The sequence below is a fragment of the Triticum dicoccoides genome, chromosome 3B, assembly GCF_002162155.2.
Source record: "Triticum dicoccoides isolate Atlit2015 ecotype Zavitan chromosome 3B, WEW_v2.0, whole genome shotgun sequence".
Classification (NCBI taxonomy): Eukaryota; Viridiplantae; Streptophyta; class Magnoliopsida; order Poales; family Poaceae; genus Triticum; species Triticum dicoccoides.
In genome coordinates this window covers 166,083,929-166,110,517 of record NC_041385.1, presented here as the reverse complement: position 1 = coordinate 166,110,517, position 26,589 = coordinate 166,083,929, and positions in this window count along the sequence as shown.

Sequence of the window (26,589 nt, the reverse complement as noted above, 5' to 3'; positions counted from 1 at the left end):
CTTCCAAATCTGACCTGACGGCCAGGGGCGTAGCTTTCGATCTGCTCCAGATGGCCATGCGAATTGTCCCGCAGTGCAAAGCCGCCGAATACGAAGATCTATCCGGGGAGGAAGGTCTCACCCTGGACTGCATCGTTGATGATGATCGAAGAAGCCATCGAGCCTATCGGTGACATCACAGAGGAACTCTCAATGAAAGCACCAATGTCGGTGTCAAAACCGGCGGATCTCGGGTAGGGGGTCAAGAACTGTGCGTCTAGGCGGATGGTAACAGGAGACAAGGGACACGATGGTTTACCCAGGTTCGGGCCCTCTTGATGGAGGTAAAACCCTACGTCCTGCTTGATTAATATTGATGATGTGTGTTACAAGAGTAGATCTACCACGAGATCAAGGAGGCTAAACCCTAGAAGCTAGCCTATGGTATGATTGTTGTTCGTCCTACGGACTAAAGCCATCTGGTTTATATAGACACCGGAGAGGGCTAGGGTTACATAGAGTTGGTTACAATGGTAGGAGATCTACATATCCGTATCGCCAAGCTTGCCCTCCACGCCAAGGAAAGTCCCATACGGACACAGGACGAAGTCTTCAATCTTGTATCTTCATAGTCTTGGAGTCCGGCTGATGATGATAGTTCGGCTATCCGGACACCCCCTAGTCCAGGACTCCCTCAATCCCCGTCCGCCATCTCTTTGGAAAATGCCACCATGAGCTGGGCGTGGGCGGCTGTCATCTAGGCTTTGGCAGGCTCCGTCATGTCAAGGTATGTCACGCAGGAAAGGACGGCTGCTCGAACGCTCTCGGGGATTGCCAAGTCTTCGGCCGTGGGTTGCCGACTATTGTCGGAGAAGCTTCTTTCGATTTGTGCGGTGACCGCCATGAGCTGGGCGTGGGCGGCCTCGGCATGGTCCTGGGCGGCCTCCATCAGGGCTAAGGCCGCCACTGTGGAACAGACAACTACTGTGCCGCTCTTGCCTGTTGCTATCCCCGAGGCAGATGTTGCTGCCGCCACCTGAGAAGCAACAGCGACCGTTTGGGCTGCCTTGGCGGCCAGGTCGCAGAATACGGTCGCCCTCAGGAAGCTTGTTAGCATGCGCTTGGCGGCTGCGGTCGCGCTCTCGCCGGAGTGGGCCGCCGAAGTTGCCCTCGGGATGTGGGTCCACGTCCCCATCTTTCACCGGTGACGATTGAACAATGAAATGATATTTGGGGAGTGAGCTAGTGTGCTTGACATGTCGGCTGTGGACTGTAACCGATGAACCTTCTCGCATTAGACATAGGTGTACTATACACCGACGATGCTCCAGGATATTTTGTACTGCATCTCACACGGTTGGTGAACTGTGTGGGATCTACTAGATTTTTCATCTTGATTTGAATTACATAATGGGGTCACAGCTGCAAAGGATGGTGTTTGAATTGCTAGAACTTCTATCTGTAGTGAACATGCAACTATAGGCGTGTCGTCAAATTTTTTGGAATTATTCAGGGTTCGTTTGGACATTTTTATACGGTAACTTGGTTTTCTAAGCATTTCAGGTGCACAATTCAAAGTTAAACCACATGCACATGTTCCGGTGCACCAAAATGGGTTGTAAAATGATATATGTGTCCATGGGTTGATGCTTCCGTCACATTCAAGAAATGGGGATGAATTTCAAACACCACGGCACCGTGGCTCTCCGGCAAACGGTAAGGTGCTTGCTTTTGTAATTCTAGTAAATACAAAACTTGTCTGAAATTCATGAACCTTGGCATGCTATCATGGAACAGCATCAAGATGCTAGGGTAAAAAATTATTGACCCATTTGGGCCAGGTTATGGTATAAGTTTCTTGCAAACCAGAGCTTCTCTCACAACAAGCATGATGGTTTCAGTAGGGAACATGCCACCTTGGGGGACGAAACGATATTTGTTGCATATTCTTACTTTCAAAATTTCTCTCGTGTCAACATAGAATGACATGAGTGTTTGCAGTTTTTGGGATATTTCGGGGTTCGTGTGGACATTTTTATACATTAACTGAGTTTTCTATGCATTCATGTGCATAATTCAAATTTGAACTACATGCACATGCTCCAGTGCATATAAAAGGGTTGAAAAATCAAATGTGTGTCCTTGGTTGCAACCTTAGGTCCCGTGGAAGAAATGGGAATGAATGTCAAACACCTTTGCCACCGTCGCTCGGCCGCTAACATTGAGATACATGGTTTTAATTTTTAGTAAATCAAAAACTTGTCTTGAATTCAAGAAATTGACATGCTATCATGGAACGGAAGCAACATTCAGTGGTAAAAATATTGTCCCATTTGGGGCAGGTTGGGTTATAAGCTTCTCACAAACAAGAGCTTCTCGTAACTAGCCTCATGGTTACAGTAGGGAACATTTCACCTTTCTGGAAGAAACGATATCCGTTGGCTCTTCTTCATTTTAAGTTTTGCTCTAGTGCCAACATAGAACAACAGGAGTGTTGTGTTATTTTTTTGGAATTTTTCGGGGTTCGTTTGGACATTTTTATGCAATAACTGACCTTTCAATGCATTTATGTGCATAATTCAAATTTGAACTACATGCACATGCTCTAATGCATATAAATTGGTTGAAAATTCAAATCTGTCTCCTTGGTTGCATGCTTCGGTCCCATGCAAGAAATGAGAATGAATGTCAAACACCCTACCACCGTCACTGCCCACAAACATTGAGATACCTTATTTTTAAATTCTAGTAAGTCCAAAACTCGTATGTAATTCATGAAACATGCCATGCTATCATGGAGCGGCATCAACATGCCATCGTAAATTTTTTGTCCCATTTGGGGCAGGTTTGGGTATAAGCTTCTCACAAACTAGAGCTTCTCACAACAAGCCTGATGGTTTTGGTAGGGAACATTTCACCTTTCTGAAAGAAACGATAGTCGTCGCCGCTTCTTGATTTCAATTTTTTCTCTAGTGTCAACATAGAACTATATGAGTGTTGTGTTAAATTTTGGAATTTTGGGGGTTCGTTAGCACATTTCTTATGCATTAATTGAGTTTTAAATGCATTTATGTGCATAATTCAAATTTGAACTACATGCACATGCTCTAATGCATATAAATTGGTTGAAAATTCAAAATATGTGTCCTTGCTTGCATGCTTAGGTCCCACGCAAGAAATGGGAATGAAAGTCAAACACCCTGCCATTGTCACTCGGCCGCAAACATTGAGATAACTAGTTTTTGAATTCTAGTAAATCCAAAACTCGTCTGAAATTCATGAAACCTGGCATGCTATCATGGAATGGCACCCGACATGCCGTGGTAATTTTTTTGTCCCATTTGGGGCAGGTTTGGGTATAAGCTTCTCACAAACCAGAGCTTCTCACAATATGCTTGATGGTTTTGGTAGGGAACGTGCCACCTTTGGGGACAAAATGATACCCGTTGCATGTTATTGCTTTCAAAAAATTTCTAGTGTCAACATAGAATAACATGAGTGTTGTGTAATATGTGAATTTTCCGGGGTTCGTTTGGATATTTTTATATATTAACTGAGTTTTCTAGGCATTTTATGTGCATAATTCAAATTTGAACTACATGCACATGATCCAGTGCATATAAATTGATTAAAAAATCAAATCTGTGTCCTTGGGTGAATGCTTAGGTCCCATGCAAGAAATGGGAATGAATTTCAAACACTAGGGCACTATTGACTATTGGCAAAACATTGAGATACTTTGTTTTTATATTCTAGTAAATCCAAAACTCGTCTGAAATTCATGAAGCTTGGCATGCTATCATGGAATGGCACCCGACATGCTGTGGTAATTTTCATGTCCATTTTGAGAGAAGGCGCACTCGAATAATAGTCAACAAAGGCATTTTCAAACAACTAGCTGCCACTCTAACATCGCAAACATTTTAGATAGAGCACCCGTATGTACACTGACAACTTCCCTAGTAAGCCAAGGGAAAATGTGACGAGCATGATTTGTGCAGCTCTTCATCACAATCATTTTATATAGAACACCTATATGCAAAGTGAGAGCTATGGTCTTCCGCAGCATGCCAAGGGAAAATTCGCTGCGCAGGATTTGTGCATCTCTTCAATGCAAACGGTACAGATTGATTAAGGTATGCAAAGCGAGACTTTGGCGTTAAGCCAAAATAAAATTTGGCAAGCAGGATCTCTACCTCCCTTCAATGCAAATGGTTTTTTCGGATGACCCGTGTGCAACCACGTATATACAATTTGGTAAGATTTACATCTGTCATATTGGGTATATTGCCATTGGTCAATCCTTGTAACACTGCGATTTGTCAAAATATGCAGCTAAAAATCACTAGCACTCTCTAATTTTTGCAACTAAAATTCAGTAATTAAGCATATATTTCATTCATAGATTAAGCAGTCGTTCTTAATTTATACAAACAATTCAACTTTACAGCTGAACCGGCCAAACTTTTCCACAATTGTTGCCAACCACGTACTCAAATAGCTAGTTCAACTATATATATACCAGCTAATTTTAAGTACGTTGTACAGTTCCACCACATCTATAATCAGATGAATTGAACAAAATAGCCCTAAATACTACTATGGAGGGGCTTTGTAATACTTCCGTCAGCCTCTCCTCTGCCAAGCACGCTTAGTAAGAGGAAGAGGAGGAGGAGCCTACCGACGAGCTAGACAACTGCAATATGGTGCCTGCCGCTACTGCACCTTCAGCGATGTTCACCTTGAACGCCCTCTACCACTCCAGATGGCCGCTCTCAAAGCGGCCGGACTACTCGTATATCTCCTGATTCCTCGCCTCTGCGTCGGCGTGTGCCGTGGCCACGGCGGCGGTAAGGCTCTTTGCGTGCTCGATGAGGCGCTCCTCCTCCTCAAGAAGGAACCTGATGTAGGGTGCAAGGTCACTGCCGCACACGCGAGCCTCCACCTCCGCCTCCCTCCTGCGGGCGGCGGTGGCGGAGCGGGTGATGATCCCAACGGTGGACGGTGGGCTAGCGGCCACGACGGACGATGATGGGGTGGCGGCCATGACCACCACCTCCCGCCCTCGGGCCACGGTGGCGGAGCGGGTGATGGCCATGATGGCCGGCAGTGGGGTGGCGGCTGATGTCTACTACGCAACCTTCTTCTTGTAGACGTTGTTGGGCCTCCAAGTGTGGAGGTTTGTAGGACAGTAGCAAATTTACCTCAAGTGGTTGACCTAAGGTTTATCAATCCGTGAGAGGCGTAGGATGAAGATGGTCTCTCTCAAACAAACCTGCAACCAAATTACAAAGAGTCTCTTGTGTCCCCAACACACCCAATACAATGGTAAAATGTATAGGTGCACTAGTTTGGTGAATAGATAGTGATACAAGTGCAATATGGATGGTAGATATAGGTTTTTGTAATCTGGAATTATAAAAACAGCAAGGTAATAAGTGGTAAAAGTGAGCGAAAAGGGTATTGCAATGCTAGGAAACAAGGCCTAGGGTTCAAACTTTCACTAGTGCAAGTTCTCTCAACAATGATAACATGAATAGATCATATAACAATCCCTTAACATGCAACAAAGAGTCACTCCAAATTCACTAATAGCGGAGAATAAACGAAGAGATTATTGTAGGGTATGAAACCACCGCAAAGTCATTCTTTCTGATCAATCCATTGGGCTATTCCTATAAGTGTCACAAACAGCCCTAGAGTTCGTAGTAAAATAACACCTTAAGACACAAATCAACACAAACCGTAATGTCACCTAGATACTCCAATGTCACCACAAGTATCCGTGGGTATGATTATACGATATGCATCACACAATCTCAGATTCATCTATTCAAATCAACACAAAGAACTTCAAAGAGTGCCCCAAAGTTTCTACCGGAGAGTCAAGACGAAAATGTGTGCCAACCCCTATGCATGGATTCCCAAGATCACGGAACCCGCAAGTTGATCACCAAAACATACATCAAATGAATCAATAGAATACCCCATTGTCACCACGGGTATCCCACGCAAGACATACATCAAGTGTTCTCAAATCCTTAAAGACTGAATCCGAGAAGATAACTTCAAAGGGGAAATTCAATCCATTACAAGAGAATAGAGGGGGAGAAACATCATAAGATCCAACTATAATAGCAAAGCTCATAGTACATCAAGATCGTGCCACATCAAGAACACGAGAGAGAGATCAAACACATAGCTACTAGTACATACCCTCAGCCCCGAGGGTTACTCCCTCCTTGTCATGGAGAGCACCGGGATGATGAAGATGGCCACCGGTGATGGATTCCCCCTCCGACAGGGTGCCGGAACAGGGTCCGATTGGTTTTTGGTAGATACAGAGGCTTGCGGCGGTGGAACTACTGATATAGGTTTCTTTTCGGGGGTTTCTGTATTTATAGGAATTTTTGGTGGCGGTCTCATGTCAGGGGGGGGGGATCTCCGAGTCGGCCACAAGATAGGGGGCACGTCCAGGGGGTAGGGCGCGCCCTCCACCCTCGTGGATGGCTCAGGACTCTTCTGGCCCAACTCTTTCACTTCGGGGGCTTCTTTTGGTCCATAAAAAATCATCAAAATTGGCACGTCAATTGGACTCCGTCTGGTATTCCTTTTCTGTAAAACTCAAAAACAAGGAAAAGACAGAAACTAGCACTGGGCTCTAGGTTAATAGGTTAGTCCCAAAAATCGTATAAAATAGCATATAAATGCATATAAAACATCTAAGATGGATAATATAATAGCATGGAAGAATCAAAAATTATAGATACGTTGGAGACGTATCAAGCATCCCCATGCTTAATTCCTACTCGTCCTCGAGTAGGTAAATGATAAAAATAGAATTTTTGATGTGGAATGCTACCTAACATATTTATCAATGTAATCTTCTCTAATGTGGCAAGAATATTCAGATCCATAAGATTCAAAAAAAAGTTTAATATTGACATAAAAACAACAATACTTCAAGCATACTAACAAAGCAATTATGTCTTCTCAAAATAACATGGCCAAGGAAAGCTTATCCCTACAAAATCATATAGTTTAGCTATGCTCCATCTTTGTCACACGAAATATTCAAATCATGCACAACCCCGGTTTCAGCCAAGCAATTGTTTCATACTTTAGTATTTTCAAACCTTTTCAACTTTCACGCAATACATGAGCGTGATCCATGGACATAGCACTATAGGTGGGATAGAATGGTGGTTGTGGAGAAGATAAAAAGAGGGGATAGTCTCACATCAACTAGGCGTATCAATGGGCTATGGAGATGCCCATCAATAGATATCAATGTGAGTGAGTAGGGATTGCCATGCAACGGATGCACTAGAGCTATAAGTGTATGAAAGCTCAAAAAGAAACTAAGTGGGTGTGCATCCAACTTGCTAGCTTATGAAGACCTAGGGCATTTGAGGAAGCTCATCGTTGGAATATACAAGCCAAGTTCTATAATGAAAAATTCCCACTAGTATATGAAAGTGAAAACATAGGAGACTCTCTATCATGAAGATCATGGTGCTACTTTGAAGCACAAGTGTGGTAAAAGGATAGTAGCATTGCCCCTCTCTTGTTTTCTCTAAATTTTTTTGTTTTTTTGGGCCTTTTTTTTGTTTGGCCTCTCTTTTTTTCGTCCGGAGTCTCATCCCGACTTGTGGGGGAATCATAGTCTCCATCATCCTTTCCTCACTGGGACAATGCTCTAATAATGAAGATCATCACACTTTTATTTACTTACAACTCAAGAATTACAACTCGATACTTAGAACAAAATATGACTCTATATGAATGCCTCCGGCTGTGTACCAGGATGTGCAATGAATCAAGAGTGACATGTATGAAAGAATTATGAATGGTGGCTTTGCCACAAATACGATGTCAACTACATGATGATGCAAGGCAATATGACAATGATGGAGCGTGTCATAATAAACAGAATGGTGGAAAGTTGCATGGCAATATATCTTGGAATGGCTATGGAAATGCCATAATAGGTAAGTATAGTGGCTTGTTTTGAGGAAGGTAATGGTGGGTGTATGGTACCAGTGAAAGTTGCACGACACAAGAGAGGCTAGCAATGGTGGAAGGGTGAGAGTGCGTACAATCCATGGAATCAACATTAGTCATAATGAACTCACTTATTTATTGAAAAATATCTACAAGTCATCAAAACCAAGCACTACACGCATGCTCCTAGGGGAAGGGTTGGTAGGAGTTAACCATCGTGCGATCCCGACCTCCACACATAAGGAAGACAATCAAAGAGATACCTCATGCTTCAAATTTGTTACACAATGGTTACCATACGTGCATGCTACGGGACTCACAAACCTCAACACAAGTATTTCTCAAATTCACAATTATTCTACTAGCATGACTCTAATATCACCATCCTCATATCTCAAAACAATCATCAAGAATCAAACGTCTCATAGTATTCAATGCACTTTATATGAAAGTTTTTATTATATCCCTCTTGGATGCCTATCATATTAGGACTAAGTTTATAACCCAAGTAAATTACCATGATGTTTAAGACTCAAAATAATATAAGTGAACATGATAGTTCATCTATTTCTTCAAAATAAAACCACCATCGTGCTCTAAAAGATATAAGTGAAGCACTACAGCAAATGACAAACTACTCCGAAAGATACAAGTGAAGATCAATGAGTAGTCGAATAATTATGCAACTATGTGAAGATTCTCTAACATTTAAAAATTTCAAATCTTGGGATATTATTCAAGAATCAAGCTAAACAAAATAAAATAAAATGCCGCTCCAAGCAAAGCACATATAATGTGGTGAATAAAAATATAGCTCCACGTAAAGTTACCGATGAACGAATACGAAAGAGGGGATGCCTTCCGGGGCATCCCCAAGCTTAGGATCTTGGTTGTCCTTGATTATTACCTTGGGCTGCCTTGGGAATACCCAATCTTAGGCTCTTGCCACACCTTATTCCATAGTCCATCGAATCTTTACCCAAAACATGAAAACCTCACAACACAAAACTCAACAGAAAACTCGTAAGCTCCGTTAGTATAAGAAAATAAATCACCACTTTTGGTACTGTTGTGAACTCATTCTAAATTCATATTGGTGTAATATCTACTGTATTCCAACTTCTCTATGGTTCATACCCTCCGATACTACTCATAGATTCATCAAAATAAGCAAACAACACATAGAAAACAGAATCTGTCAAAAACAGAACAATCTGTAGTAATCTGTAACTTTTGAATACTTCTGTTACTCCAAAAATTCTAAAATAAACTGTTGGACGTCAGTAATTTTTCTATTAATCTTCTGCAAAGATAATCAACTCAAAATCACTCTTCTATAGAAAATGACAGCTAATCTCGTGAGCGCAAAGTTTCTATTTTTTACAGCAAGATCACATTAACTTTCACCCAAGTCTTCCCAAAGGTTCTACTTGGCACTTTATTGAAACAAAATCTATAAAACATGATTACTACATTAGCTTAATCATGTGGACACACAAAAACAGTATGGGTAAATGTTGGGTTGTCTCCCAACAAGTGCTTTTCTTTAATGCCTTTTTAGGTAGGCATGAAGATTTCAATGATGCTCACATAAAAGATAAGAATTGAAACATAAAGAGAGTATCATGAAGAATATGACTAGAACATTTAAGTCTAACCCACTTCCTATGCATAGGGATTTTGCGAGCAAACAACTTATGGAACAAGAATCAACTAGCATAGGAAATCAAAACAAGCATAACTTCAAGATTTTCAACACATAGAGAGGAAACTTGATACTATTGCAACTCCTACAAGCATATATTCCCCCCTCATAATAATTTTCAGTAGCATCATGAGTAAATTAAACAATATAACTATCACATAAAGCATTCTTTTCATGATCTACAAGCATATAAATTTTTGTACTCTGCACATAAGCAAAATTCTTCTCATTCAGAATAGTGGGAGCAAACTCAACAAAATAACTATCTTATGAATATAAACAACGTATACTACACAACCTTCTTCTTGTAGATGTCGTTGGGCCTCCAAGTGCAGAGGTTTGTAGGACAGTAGCAAATTTCCCTCAAGTGCATGACCTAAGGTTTATTAATCTGTGGCAGGCGTAGGATGAAGATGGTCTCTCTCAAACAACCCTGCAACCAAATAACAAAGAGTCTCTTGTGTCCCCAACACACCCAATACAACGGTAAATTGTATAGGTGCACTAGTTCGGCGAAGAGATAGTGATAAAAGTGAAATATGGATGGTAGATATAGGTTTTTGTAATCTAAAATTATAAAAACAGCAAGGTAACAAGTGGTAAAAGTGAGCAAAAACGGTATTCCAATGCTAGGAAACAAGGCCTAGGGTTCATACTTTCACTAGTGCAAGTTCTTTCAACAATGATAACACAAATAGATCATATAACAATCCCTCAACATGCAACAAAGAGTCACTCCAAAGTCACTAATAGCGGAGAACAAATGAAGAGATTATTGTAGGGTACGAAACCACCTCAAAGTTACTCTTTCCGATCAATCCATTGGGCTATTCCTATAAGTGTCACAAACAACCCTAGAGTTCGTAGTAAAATAACACCTTAAGACAGAAATTAACCAAAACCCTAATGTCACCTAGATACTCCAATGTCACCACAAGTATCCACGGTTATGATTATACGATATGCATCACACAATCTCGGATTCATCTATTCAAACCAACACAAAGAACTTCAAAGAGTGCCCCAAAGTTTCTACCGGAGAGTTAAGACGAAAACATGTGCCAACCCCTATGCATAGATTCCCAAGGTCATGGAACCCGCAAGTTGATCACCAAAACATACATCAAGTGAATCAATAGAATACCTGTGACACTCCAAAATTTTTGGTAGTTTTTTTAAAGAGCCTTGCTTGGTTTGAAAGAAGGTCATTTAAACCCTTCCTAAAAACCATCTTCAAAGTTTGCCCTCTCAAAAATCCTTTTCCTGGTTTTGGTTTCATTTGAAATGAAAACCCCCTTTTTTTGGTTTTTATTTGGTTTTGATCCCTTCCAAATTTTACCATGCCACCCATGGTAAAATTTTCCCAAAACCTTTCCTCCCACTATAGTTCAACCCTAACATTCTGTCAAAACTAATAAAATCCATTTTTGGATTTTTATTCCAACTATTTCCCCTCCCAAAATAATTCTGTCTTTTCTTTTGAGCCTAAGTGGATTACAAAGCAAGTACCCTAATACTCTAGATTTTTGACCTCAACTCAACACCCCTGGATAGTCCTTTGAACCCTCAACCCAGAACCATCTTGATCCACTCTTCTCCTATTTAAATATTTCAAATTACACTCACTGCAAGTTTGGACCAGATTTGCCAAATTTGGTGAAATTCATATCTATACCTCTCCAAAAATTCCACAAATATTCAAGCAGCCTCTAGGTGCAATGAGAGGCCCCTCCACCAAAAACCAGCTCAAGAAAAAATCCCTACATACCTGGAACATTCTGTCGAACACCTTGCATGCACTGTTCTAGCCATATTCAGAAAAATTCAGACATTCAGTGTCTTTTTCCTTCGTCAGATTTCAGTCACGCGTCGACAGTGCACTCTGGCACGTTGCGCATGCCCCTTCCCCCTGTACAGCACCCCGCACATGCACTTGGCGCCTTCCTGGCGTCGGTGGCGCCCTGGCCCGCCTGCACCGGCGTGTCCTGCGGCGGCCGTAGCGCCGTAGCGGCCGACAGAAAGCAGAACGGCGACTCAATGCCGTTCGGCGCCACCCAAGCGACCTGGTGGCTCCGCGTGGCCACCTCCTTGCCAGTGCATGCATGCAGCGCCGTCGCCATGGTGCGGCACGCGCAGAGCACGCTCCCTGCCGCCGACGGGCCCGCGCAGCCACGTTCCGTCGAGCTCCCCCCTAAACCTCCGTATCCCGACGCGCTTAGCACCAAAATGGAGTCAGTGGACCCGCGCGATGGTGCTCAACCTCTAAACCACCCCGACCAATGCCCTGCGCCGCCGTAAACTTCGCCGGAGAATCCCGTTCTCAGCCACCGCCTCGGACCGCCTATATAAAGGGCTCCCGAGCTCGCCCTCGAGCAGACACCCCCTTTGCACCTCACCAGCACCCTACCAGGCCACCAGGGGGACCCCGAGGAGGTCCTCTTCCCCAGCTCCGACCGCCCCGTTCCGCCTCGGCCTCCACCACAATTCACTCCGGTGAGGCCATCTCCGGCGCCCTAATCACGTCAACTACCCCCTCATTCTAGCGCAAGTCTAACCCCCTCCTCAATTTCATCTCCGCAGCACCCTCCGACGAGACCCACGACTGCCCGAACCACCGTCCGCCGGAGCTAGGGCCGCCGTCGACACAGTGCTCGCCGGCGACCACCACCACCATCCACGGACGCGGAACGGTGCACTGATCTCGAAGGTACACTCTGATCACCTTGCCTCGCCGTGGATCGCCGCCGGCGACCACCGCACCTCTCGGGCACCGTCGCGCTCTGCTCCTCTGTTTGAACTTTCAAACCCGACAGGTGGGGCCCGCCTGTCAGCCTCATAGCCGTTGTTTTTATTTTGCTTAAATGAAACGTTATCTGTACTTTTCCGCAGAACGCCCTGGAAGTTTTCTGTTTCATTACAGATGAGCCCTTGGGTTAAAACACTTATAAATTTTTAACAGAAGGGAATTTTTGAGTGATTCTTCTTCTGTTATCTTTAGATTTTTGTCTAGTTTTTTATCATATTTATTTGAAAAATATTTGGAACACTTTTCTGTACACTCACGGTATTTACATTACGTGCATATTTTCTTTATACCGTAGATACCGGAGGAGGTGACGGAGCGGCAAACTTCGCACAGTGAGACTCTGACTACTCCGAACCAGGCAAGCAGGTTTGAACTCTTGATATGATGAGTGTTGTTGCATGTTTGCATTTTAGCATAGTCATGGCATGTTTATGAACATCACTTTGCATGATATAACTCATGCACATAATCGGAGAGTATTTTTTTTCGGAAAGCATTATGTTGTTGGATACATATTTGCAAAGCCATGTGTTGGTATGAGAATGGGTAAGATGGCAGTGTTGTGACATGCTAGTCTTATGCTGGATTATTTGACTTCCGTGTCGTCATGACACCATTCACATTCCCATTCATTCCACCCTATACTGTCACATGTTTTCCGAAAGGAATATGGCATAGTAAGTTGCAAATCGTTTTCCTGGTACACACCAAGTGGAGAGGCCGGGATGAGGGTTCCATGGCCCTGGATTAAAGCCCGTCATCCGGTCAGGGGGCATGGGTGTTTCCGGTTGGGACCGAGAGGGGGGCACCCCTTAGAGCGCGCGTAAAGAAATTTGATCCCATGCTATTCGAGGTTGTGGCCTCCCCGTCTCAAAGTTTTTCTTGGACGTTGGCCAGGGTGATTCCTGGCAACGTGAGGTGAAATGGGTGTGTACTAGTTAAATGTGTTTCTACCGAAATACCATAAACGGAACTAGTCCTTCGTGACTACGGAAATCTGTTGGCTGTGTTCAGTTCTTCCAAGCTCTGCAGAGTCTCAATCTTTTGATTATCTCGTACTTTGTTCAAGTACTATATTTATCTTATCTTGTCAGGTATCAGCCTTAGTGGTAAAACTCCGGTGGGATTTATGTGTGATAAATCCTGTTAAAAGATTACACTTGTGGATGGACTAAATTGTTGTTTACATTATTTACAAGCCCTGTCTGCGATGTCGCTCAGACGTCCGACGGTGGCAACCTGTTATTTACTTTGTATATAAATCCCTGTCTGTGATGTCGCTCAGACGTCCGACAGTGGCAACCTGTTATTTACTTTTGTTATAAAGCCCTGTCTGTGATGTCGCTCAGACGTCCGACGGTGGCAACCTGTTATTTACGTTTGTTATAAGGCCATGTCTGTGATGTCACCCAGACATCCGACGGCGGTATTTCTTTTTAAGCCCTTTATGTGATGTCACCCAGACGTCCGACTGTGGCATTTCTTTTACAACCTTGTCTGTGATGTCGCTCAGACGTCCGACGGTGGTACTTCTTTTAAAGCCCAGTCTGCAATGTCGCTCCGACGTCCAATGGTGGCATTTCTTTTTAAGCCCTTTATGTGATGTCGCCCAGACGTCCGACTGTGGCATTTCTTTTACAGCCCTGTCTGTGATGTCGCTCAGACGTCCGACGGTGGTACTTCTTTTAAAGCCCAGTCTACGATGTCGCTCTGACGTCCGACGGTGGCATTTCTTTTTAAGCCCTTTATGTGGTGTCACTAAGACGCCCGACTGCGGCATGCATTTTTTCTATTTATCTACCTTTCGAGGCGTCGCTTCAGACACCCGATCGGTTTTCAGTAATTTATTTTATTCTTCACATACTGCAATATTATCGTTATTTTATGAGCATCATGCTGGATCATGACGCATTCATGCATTCATTGATTATATCTTTTGTCCAAACTGTCTTGCGAGTACTTTCAAGTACTCACCTGGCTTGTTGATTTGGCCAGATGCTGATGAAGGCGATCTCTTGGATGACGAGTTCGATAGCGAGTCCGACGCCTAGAGGAGTCCCAGTCAGTCCCGTGCGATCCTGTCTTGATCATTGTATTATCCACTTCCGCAACCCCAAATAAATTCATCGAGCCTCACCTCGACACTCGATGTACTGCCAGTAGAAGTCAAGTTATCCACCACCACTTTTCCCTCGAGCTAGTAGCATGCCACCCCATCCTTGTGCCATAACCGCCCTTATGTAAAATATTGGCGAGTATGTAATAAATTGTTGGCGAGTATGTAATAAAATACTGGTTCTCTGCTTATCAAGCTTTTGTCTACCAAAAAGGATGACTTTTCCTATACTGGGATTTAAAAATTGGTTTTCTTAATAAATATTTTTATTGGAAAAACCGGTCGTGATAGACTTGGTAACCAGAGCCAGGATGACTGTAGGAAGCCACTAGGTGCGATCGCTAATTGGCTTTTAGCAGGGTAGAGTTATTCATGTTTTCACAAATGTAGTCATTTTCTGACAGTCAGCATAAAATTTATGATCTGACCACTCAGAATTTTTGCCTACTTTTGTAGATGGCCGGCAACGACTGCGAGTCTCAGATGTTCGCCAACGTGCCTGAGGGGTTCGTCAAACTCCTCTCCTTCATCGTTCAGGTTGCGATGGGGCCATCTGTGCGCCCAGTCTTCACGCTTTATCCACACAAGATCAACGACAGTCTGACTATGCACCAGGCCGCGGTGCAATTCAGGGGAGGCCATGCTGAAGTACGCCGTCTCCGATTTGTGGGGAGAGCCATGCCTACTGAAAGGCATGCTATGCAGATGGCTGCCCGCGAGACGATAGCCCGTCTTAGGGATGTCCTTCCGGCAATGAAGACCCATCGCTACCGCTACCTTCCATGCCATGTGCCTTACACCTGTCACTACTCTTTCTCTTGCCCTAGAGGAGAGCGAGACGAAGCCTTTGAGATGCTTGTCGAGTACCTCCGAGCCCTGGAGGCAACATTCGATTGTATGGTGGATGATCTCATAGCTGCACACATGGACTCAGTTCATGGCTGTGCTGCTAACAGGAGGGAACTCCTGCACACTGCTCCACCACTCACTTTTGTGTCATCCACAACATCTCACTCACCTACCATACTCGCCACTGCTCGTCGTCTGCCTACCACAGAGGAATTTAACCAGGCTATTGCACCCACTCCCGTCCGCTCTACACCACTTGTTGCACCCACTCCTGTCCCCTCTGCACCACTTGTTGCACCCACTCCCATACGTGCTACCCCACCTATTCCACCCACTCGTATTCGTGTTATTCCGCCTAAGGCACCTGCTCCATCAGCTCAGCACAACATTTCTCGTCTGGAACCTATTGACGAGGAAGAGGTTGATTCCCCAGCATCTCTGCGTCTCACCCTCGGCAGGCCAAGGGAGATGCTCACCGTCTCCGACAAAGTACGCATAGACGCCATGCGATGCATCAACTTGTGTAATATGTTTTTATGTACTTAGGTTGTGAGAAGTAGCCTGTTTGCGTATCATGTAGGATCTGGAGGAGTGCACTAGTTTAAATAACATGTCAGGATTATGTACGCATATCCTGAGTGATGTATTGTATAATTATGCCCGCGTGTAAGATATGCACTAGTCCTTCTCCGCGCGCAATCGTGTGTTTCCAAAACTACCCTGGAATTTTAAAAATGTGCTTTGTGTGTGTTTTTATTGGCTTTCGCGACTCTCCTTCTTGTCTTACGAGTTCACAAAATATATCCCCAGAGTGAAAGATGTCTCGTCCTTGGACGCGCTCCATGCCAACCCAGCCAGAAGAAAATTATGGCACGCCGCAGAACCAGAATTTCACTCAGGGTCAGACAAGTCAACAGGACAGCGAAACAACTTTTACACAAGTTTGTCGTTTGTATGAACAGAGTCAGCAGCAACACCAGGAAATGATGAACCAATTCATCAATATGGGAAGTAACTGTGGTCAATATCAACCGCAATCCAAATTATCTGAGTTACAAAAGACGCGTCCTCCAACATTTTCTCATACTGACAAGCCTCTTGAGGCCGAAGACTGGCTTCGAGACATGGAGAGGAAATTAATTATCGCACAGTGTTCCGACCGTGAAAAAGTACTGTATGCACCACATTATCTCACAGGTGCAGCTGCATCATGGTGGGAAAACTTTCTGCACATGCACCCCAACGAAAATGAAATCACCTGGGAAAATTTTAAGGAACGTTTTCGTGGGGCACACATTCCTAAAAGCATCATGAAAATCAAGAAGAAGGAATTTGATGAACTCAAGCAAAGAGCCATGACAGTGTCAGAATACAACAGCCAATTCACACTACTGTCTCGCTACGCAAATGAAGAACGCATGACCGAGAGCAAGAAGATGGAAAAATTCTTGGAAGGCCTGGCACCCGCCCTTAAGTGCCAGCTAGTTGTGCACACCTTTCCAGATTTTAAAACACTGGTGGATAAGGCCATTACCTTGGAAAATGAGCGACGTAGCCTGGAAGATATCTGCAAACGGAAAAGGGACCAGACTAATTTTTCTCGCAATCACAGGAGCAAGAAGGAATTTCAGAAGGGGGATTCACACAAAACCCCGGTGAATAATTCACGTCCAACCAAGAATTTCCATGCAAGGGACAAGGAATTCACCTATCGCCCAGGCGTTACCTGTTATGCTTGTGGAGAAGAAGGGCACTATGCCAAGCAGTGTCCCAAGCCAAGGAACTCAAACCCGAAGCTCAATAATGGTGGAAATAATTCAACACCAAAGCGAAGCAATTTCAACCCCAACAACAACCACCGGAAAGGTCACTTGAACCACGTGACCCGAGAGGAAGCACAGAACGCCCCAGATATCGTACTCGGTACGTACCCCGTCAACACAATACCTGCCATGGTTTTGCTTGATTCTGGAGCTTCTCACTCATTCGTTTCGAAAAGTTTTGCTTTGCAAAATAATTTTTCGATGCTGCCCTTGGAAAAATCAATGATAGTCAAGTCCCCTGGGATTAAGCAAGTGACCCAGAATTACTGTCAAGATGTGGTTATTGAATTTGAAGGATTGAATTTTTACGCCAACCTTATTGTACTAGAGAGCAAAGGACTGGATGTCATCCTAGGAATGGATTGGTTGGCAACCAACAAAGGTTTTATTGACTGCTTCAACCGTACCGTGATCCTCACCCACCATCAAGGGAAGAAAATAAAAGTTTCACCCAGAGAGAGACAAATACCTCGTCAACCTAGATTAAACAAAGTGGACGTTTCTGAGATGAACAAGGTTCCAGTGGTATGTGAATTTCCAGATGTATTTCCAGAAGAACTGCCAGGCATGCCACCAGACCGAGAGATAGAATTCAGCATTGAGCTAGCACCCGGAACCACTCCTATTTACAAGAAACCTTACAGAATGGCACCATCCGAGTTGGTAGAGTTGAAGAAGCAAATAAAAGAATTATTGGAGAAAGGATACATACGAGCCAGCTCCTCACCTTGGGGTTCTCCGATTTTATTTGCCAAGAAGAAGGATGGAACAATGAGGTTGTGTATTGATTATCGAGCTCTCAACATGGTCACAATCAAGAACAAATACCCAATGCCCCGAATAAATGATTTATTCAATCAGCTCGCACAGGCCAAAGTCTTCTCGAAAATTGATTTGAGATCGGGATACCACCAGTTAAAAGTACGAACAGAAGATATTCCCAAGACCACATTCACCTCCAGATATGGGCTGTATGAGTTCACCGTAATGCCTTTTGGGCTAACCAATGCCCCCGCATATTTTGTTCACCTCATGAACAAAGTATTTATGAAGTATATGGACAAGTTTGTTGTGGTGTTCATCGATGATATTCTGATATATTCCAAAACACCAGAAGAGCACGCCGAACATCTCAGGATTGTACTCGGAGAACTCAGGAAACATCAACTGTACGCCAAATTCAGCAAATGTGAATTTTGGCTAAGGCAAGTGGGCTTTCTGGGCCACGTGCTAACCAAGAAGGTATTGCAGTAGATACGGAAAAAGTCAAGGCCGTACTTGGCTGGAAACCGCCAGCTAACGTAACGGACATTCGGAGTTTCTTGGGAATGGCAGGCTATTATCGGAGATTTATTGAAGGATTCTCCACAATAGCAAAGCCCATGACGCAATTGCTCAAGAAAGGCAAGAAATTTGAATGGACCGAAGCATGTGAGAAGAGCTTCCAAGAGCTAAAAAGAAAATTAACAACGGCACCAGTGCTAATTATGCCAGATATACACAAGAACTTTGAGGTATATTGTGATGCATCCCGGAAAGGCCTCGGATGCGTATTAATGCAAGAAGGCAAGGTAGTTGCGTATGTCTCCAGACAACTACGCAAGCATGAGGAAAATTATCCCACTCATGACTTGGAATTGGCAGCAGTCATCCATGCACTCAAGGAATGGAGACACTTCCTACTTGGGAATCGTTGCGAGATATACACAGACCATAAGAGTCTTAAGTATATTTTCACATAGCCAGAGTTAAATTTACGGCAACGACGCTGGTTAGAATTGGTGAAAGACTATGATGTTGGAATCCACTATCATCCTGGAAAAGCAAATGTTGTGGCAGATGCACTTAGTCGAAATCCCAGCACAAACAATGACAATATTCCAAAATTGAGGCCAGAATTTCAACAAGAATTTGCCCGACTCAATCTAATAATGGTTACCGAGGGCAGTGTGTCGAATATAGAGCTACAGCCTAAACTAATGGAAAGTATCAAGGTAGCCCAGCACGGACACCGCAACATTGAGGGCATAAAAAGAAAAGTGAGTTTGGGAAAAGCCTCAAAATTCAACATAGATGAGCAGGGAATATTGTGGTACGGAGAAAGGCGTACCAAATGTCAAGGACCTCAAACAGCAGATATTAACTGAAAGTCACACAGTTCCGTATTCAATTCATCCTGGAGGGACAAAGATGTACAAAGACCTTCAGGAAAAATTTTGGTGGCACAGTATGAAGAGAGATATAGCCACATTCATTGCATGCTGTGACTGTTGTCAACGTATCAAGGCCGAGCACCAGAAACCAGCCGGACTGTTACAGCCAAATAAGATACCCGAGTGGAAATGGGACGAGATTGGAATGGACTTTATCGTTGGACTGCCCCGATCACAACATGGAAACAATACCATATGGGTCATAACCGACAGATTAACCAAGGTGGCACATTTTATTCCGGTAAAAATAACTTACACCACTCAGAGACTAGCCAGACTTTATCTTGCCCGTATCATCTGCCTTCATGGAGTCCCTAAGACTATTATCTCCGATAGAGGCACACAGTTCGTCTCTGCATTCTGGGATCACCTACAACAGGCACTGGGAACCCAACTAGCCTTCAGTACCGCATACCATCCCCAGACCGATGGACAAACAGAACGCGTGAACCAAATCTTAGAAGACATGCTAAGAGCTTGTGTCCTCACCTACGGGAATAGTTGGGAAGAAAGTTTCCCATATGCAGAATTCGCATACAACAACAGCTATCAAGCCAGCTTACGAATGGCACCCTTTGAAGCTCTATATGGGAGAAGATGTCGTACCCCGCTAAATTGGTCAGAGACAGGGGACAGCCATATTTTTGGCCCAGATATGCTCAGAGAGGCCGAGGAGAAAGTTAAGACGATTAGAGAACGACTCAAAACAGCTCAAAGTCGACAAAAGAGTTATTACGACCGAAAGCATCGGGAAATCAGTTTTGAACCCAGTGAATTGGTATACCTAAGAGTTTCTCCTATGAAGGGTCTGCAACGATTCAAGATTAAGGGGAAACTAGCACCAAGATTCATCGGACCATTTCATATAGTGGCCCGGCAAGGCAAGGTAGCCTACCAGCTGGACCTGCCCGGAGACTTATCCGGTATCCACAACGTGTTTCACATCTCGCAGTTGAGAAAATACATAAGCAACCCAGAGAAGCAAGTTTCACATGAGTATATTAACGTACAACCAGACCTCACCTATCGGGAGCACCCGATAAAAATATTGGGAGAATCTGAGAGAAGGACCCGACAGAAAACCATTAAGTTTTTCAGAGTTCAATGGAGCAACCACACCGAGAATGAAGCAACTTGGGAGAGCGAGGACTTTCTTCGGACAGAGCACCCACAACTGTTTAAGGATCAGCTGAAATCTCGGGGACGAGATTTTTCCTAAGGGGGTAGGTGTTGTGACACTCCAAAAATTTTGGTAGTTTTTTTAAAGAGCCTTTCTTGGTTTGAAAGAAGGTCATTTAAACCCTTCCTAAAAACCATCTTCAAAGTTTGCCCTCTCAAAAATCCTTTTCCTGGTTTTGGTTTCATTTGAAATGAAAACCCCTTTTTTGTTTTGGGTTTTTATTTGATTTTGATCCCTTCTAAATTTTACCATGCCACCCATGGTAAAATTTTCCCAAAACCTTTCCTCCCACTATAGTTCAACCCTAACATTCTGTCAAAACTAATAAAATCCATTTTTGGATTTTTATTCCAACTATTTCTCCTCCCAAAATAATTCTGTCTTTTCTTTTGAGCCTAAGTGGATTACAAAGCAAGTACCCTAATACTCTTGATTTTTGACCTCAACGCAACACCCCTGGATAGTCCTTTGAACCCTCAACCCAGAACCATCTTGATCCACTCTTCTCCTGTTCAAATATTTCAAATTACACTCACTGCAAGTTTGGACCAGATTTGCCAAATTTGGTGAAATTCATATCTATACCGCTCCAAAAATTCCACAAATATTCAAGCAACCTCTAGGTGCAATGAGAGGCCCCTCCACCAAAAACCAGCTCAAGGAAAAATCCCTACATACGTGGAACATTCTGTCGAACACCTTGCATGCACTGTTCTAGCCATATTCAGAAAAATTCAGACATTCAGTGTCTTTTTCCTTCGTCAGATTTCAATCACGCGTCGACAGTGCACTCTAGCACGTGGCTCATGGCCCCTTCCCCAGGACAGCACCCCGCACGCGTACTTGGCGCCTTCTTGGCGTTAGTGGCGCCCTGGCTCGCCTGCGCCGGCATCTCCTGCAGCGGCCGTAGCGCCGTAGCGGCCGACAGAAAGCAGAACGACGGCTCAACGCCGTTCGGCGCCACCCAAGCAACCTGGTGGCTCCGCCTAGCCACCTCCTTGCCAGCGCATGCATGCAGCGCCGTTGCCGTGGCGCGGCATGCGCAGAGCGCGCTCCCTGCCGCCGACGGGCCGACGCAGCCCCGTTCCGTCGAGCTCCCCCTAAACCTCCGTATCCCGACGTGCTTAGCGCCAAAATGGAGTCACTGGACCCGCACGACGGCGCTCAACCTCTAAACCACCCCGACCAATGCCCTGCGCCGCCGTAAACTTCGTCGGAGAATCCCGTTCACGGCCACCGCCTCGGACCGCCTATATAAAGGGCTCCCGAGCTCGCCCTCGAGCACACACCCCCTTTGCACCTCACCAGCACCCTGCTAGGCCACCAGGGGGACCCCGAGGAGGTCCTCTTCCCCAGCTCCGGCCGCCCCGTTCCGCCTCGGCCTCCACCACGATTCACTCCGGTGAGGCCATCTCCGGCGCCCTAATCACGTCAACTACCCCCTCATGCTACCACAAGTCTAACCCCCTCCTCAATTTCATCTCCGCAGCACCCTCCGACGAGACCCACGACTGCCCGAACCGCTGTCCGCCAGAGCTAGGGCCTCCGTCGACACAGTGCTCGCCGGCGACCACCACCACCACCCACGGACGCGGAACGGTGCACTGATCTTGAAGGTACACTCCGATCACCTTGCCTCGCCGTGGATCGCCGCCGGCGACCACCGCACCTCTCGGGCGCCGTTGCGCTCTGCTCCTCTGTTTGAACTTTAAAACCCGACAGGTGGGGCCCGCCTGTCGGCCTCACAGCCGTTGTTTTTATATTGCTTAAATGAAACGTTATCTATACTTTTCCGCAGAACCCCCTGGAAGTTTTCTGTTTCATTACAGATGAGCCCTTGGGTTAAAACACTTATAACTTTTTAACAGAAGGGAATTTTTGAGTGATTCTCCTTCTGTTCTCTTTAGATTTTTGTCTAGTTTTTTATCATATTTATTTGAAAAATATTTGGAACACTTTTCTATACACTCACGGTATTTACGTTACGTGCGCATTTTCTTTATACCGTAGATACCGGATGAGGTGATGGAGCGGCAAACTTCGCACAGTTAGACTCCGACTACTCCGAACCAGGCAAGCATGTTTGAACTCTTGATATGAGGAGTGTTGTTGCATGTTTGCATTTTAGCATAGTCATGGCATGTTTATGAACATCACTTTGCATGATATATCTCATGCACATAATCGGAGAGTATTTTTTTTCGCAAAGCATTATGTTGTTGGATACATATTTGCAAAGCCATGTGTTGGTATGAGAATGGGTAAGATGGCAGTGTTGTGACATGCCAGTCTTATGCCGGATTATTTGACTTCCGTGTCGTTATGACACCATTCACATTCCCATTCATTCCACCCTATACTGTCACATGTTTTCCGAAAGGAATATGGCATAGTAAGTTGCAAATCGTTCTCCTGGTACACATCAAGTGGAGAGGCCGGGATGAGGGTTCCATGGCCCTGGATTAAAGCTCGTCATCCGGTCAGGGGGCATGGATGTTTCCGGTTGGGACCGAGAGGGGGGCACCCCTTAGAGCGCGCGTAAAGAAATTTGATCCCATGCTATTCGAGGTTGTGGCCTCCCCGTCTCAAAGTTTTTCTTGGACGTTGGCCAGGGTGATTTCTGGCAACGTGAGGTGAAATGGGTGTGTACTAGTTAAATGTGTTTCTACCGAAAAACCATAAACGGAACTAGTCCTTCGTGACTACGGAAATCCGTTGGCTGTGTTCAGTTCTTCCAAACTCTACAGAGTCTCAATCTTTTGATTATCTCGTACTTTGTTCAAGTACTATATTTATCTTATCTTGTCAGGTATCAGCCTCAGTGGCAAAACTCCGGTGGGATTTATGTGTGATAAATCATGTTAAAAGATTACTCTTGTGGATGGACTAAATTGTTGTTTACATTATTTACAAGCCCTGTCTGCGATGTCGCTCAGACGTCCGACGGTGGCAACCTGTTATTTACTTTTGATATAAAGCCCTGTCTGTGATGTCGCTCAGACGTCCGACGGTGGCAACCTGTTATTTACTTTTGTTATAAAGCCCTGTCTGTGATGTCGCTCAGACGTCCGACGGTGGCAACCTGTTATTTACTTTTGTTATAAGGCCCTGTCTATGATGTTGCCCAGACGTCCGATGGCGGTATTTCTTTTTAAGCCCTTTATGTGATGTCGCCCAGACGTCCGACTGTGGCATTTCTTTTACAGCCCTGTCTGTGATGTCGCTCAGACGTCCGACGGTGGTACTTCTTTTAAAGCCCAGTCTACGATGTCGCTCCGACGTATGACGGTGGCAACTCTTTTTAAGCCCTTTATGTGATGTCGCCCAGACGTACGACTGTGGCATTTCTTTTACAGCCCTGTCTGTGATGTCGCGCAGATGTCCGATGGTGGTACTTCTTTTAAAGCCCAGTCTGCGATGTCGCTCCGACGTCCGACGGTGGCATTTCTTTTTAAGGCCTTTATGTGGTGTCGCTAAGACGCCCGACTGCGGCATGCATTTTTTTTATTTATCTACCTTTCGAGGCGTCGCTGCAGACACCCGATCGGTTTCCAGTAATTTATTTTATTCTTCACATACTGCAATATTATCGTTATTTTATGAGCATCATCCTGGATCATGACGCATTCATGCATTCATTGATTATATCTTTTGTCCAAACTGTCTTGCGAGTACTTTCAAGTACTCACCTGGCTTGTTGATTTGGCCAGATGCTGATGAAGGCGATCTCTTGGATGACGAGTTCGATAGCGAGTCCGACGCCTAGAGGAGTCCCAGTCAGTCCCGTGCGATCTGTCTTGATCATTGTATTATCCGCTTCCGCAACCCCGAATAAATTCATCGAGCCTCACCTCGACGCTCGATGTACTGCCAGTAGAAGTCAAGTTATCCACCACGACTTTTCCCTCGAGCTAGTAGCATGCCACCCCATCCTTGTGCCATAACCGCCCTTATGTAAAATATTGGCGAGTCTGTAATAAATTGTTGAGAAACCTCAGCTCAACCCTGTAATATATTTGATGCTACTGGTTCTCTGCTTATCAAGCTTTTGTGTACCAGAAAGGATGACTTTTCCTATACTGGGATTTAAAGATTGGTTTTCTCAATAAATATTTTTATTGGAAAAACCGGTCATGACAATACCCCATTGTCACCAAGGGTATCCCACACAAGAAATACATGAAGTGTTCTCAAATCCTTAAAGAGTCAATCCGATAAGATAACTTCAAAGGGAAAACTCAATCCATTACAAGAGAGTAGAGGGGTAGAAACATCATAAGATCCAACTGTAATAACCAAGCTCGCGGTACATCAAGATCGTGCCACATCAAGAACACGAGAGTGAGTGAGAGTGAGTGAGAGAGAGAGAGAGAGAGATCAAACACATAGCTACCGATACATACCCTCAGCCCCGAGGTGAACTACTCCCTCCTCGTCATTTAGAGCGTCGGGATGATGCAGATGGCCACGGGTGATGGATTCCCCCTCCGATGGGGTGCCGAAATAGGGTCCCGATTGGTTTTTGGTGGCTACAGAGGCTTGCGGCGGCGGAACTCCCGATCTAGGTTTCTTTTCGGGGGTTTCTATATTTATAGGAATTTTTGGCGTCGGTCTCACATCAGGGGGGTATCCGAGTCGTCCATGAGATAGGGGGGCGCGCCCAAGGGGGTAGGGCATGACCTCCACCCTCGTGGACGGCTCGGGAATCGTCTGGCCTAACTCTTTCACTTCGGGGGCTTCTTTTGGTCCATAAAAAATCATCAAAAATTGGCACGTCAATTGGACTCCGTTTGGTATTCCTTTTCTGTAAAGCTCAAAAACAAGGAAAAAAAAGTAACTAGCACCGGGCTCTAGGTTAGTAGGTTAGTCCAAAAATCATATAAAATAGCATATAAATGCATATAAAATATCTAAGATGGATAGCATGGAACAATAAAAAATTATAGATACGTTGGAGATGTATCAGCGGCCACGACGACCACCTCCCACCTTCGGGCCGCGGCGGTGGAGCGGGTGATGTCCGTGGCTTTCGACGGAGCTATGGCAGCAACAGGGGCCGGCAACAGCTGCCGACGGGCATCGATGGCCGACCGTGTGGTGTGTGTTCCGTGCACACCCAACTGGAATGTCGTGCGCACTACACTACGTCAGGGACCGTGCCGCCGCCGCGGTGTAGCCTCCCAACTGGAGTTGTGCTCTGATGACGGTAGAGTGACTGAACAACGACGACAGTCTAGTGCCATTGCCGATTTTGGGAGAAGCAGACGAGATAAGCTACAGGGAGGGAGGGGAAAATGCGACGCATGACTCACCAGCTGTGAGGGTTTATATAGTAGGTTGATAAGCATGGGGATTTTGGGGGATTTCACTGAGTCGGGCAGGAAGCCTGCGCGGCAACCTACGAGGTTGTGTGGGAATGGGCTCAGCACCGTTTGGCCAAAAGAACGCCCCCGTGCGCTGCTCAAGCTTGCGCTTGAACCGTCTACGGCAGCGGGGTGACAAGACGTGCAAGAGAAGGACGAAAGGACATGTACACATACATTTAGAAAAAATGTTTGTGATTTAATTAACTACTATACGCCCATCCTGGTTTATAAGTAGGATTTAATTAATAAAATACGAATGCATGTCGCCAAAGATTATATCGTCGGATTCGTATTTGAACATAGTTTCCAGTTATATAATTTTTGTAATAGGCATTATCATTTTGTTGGTTAGATTTGAGGTTACATACCAGCAAGCACTTGCCCACAACACACACAGCGCTGCACACTCTGCCAGCGGTTGGGCCTGCGCACGATCACGTCGGGGCCCCATATGCATGCGGTTGTGCCGCGCATGTTGCCACACGATACAGTTACATGTGACACAATGGAGTTACGCGCTGCGAATTAGAACTGCCATCAGGGCATGC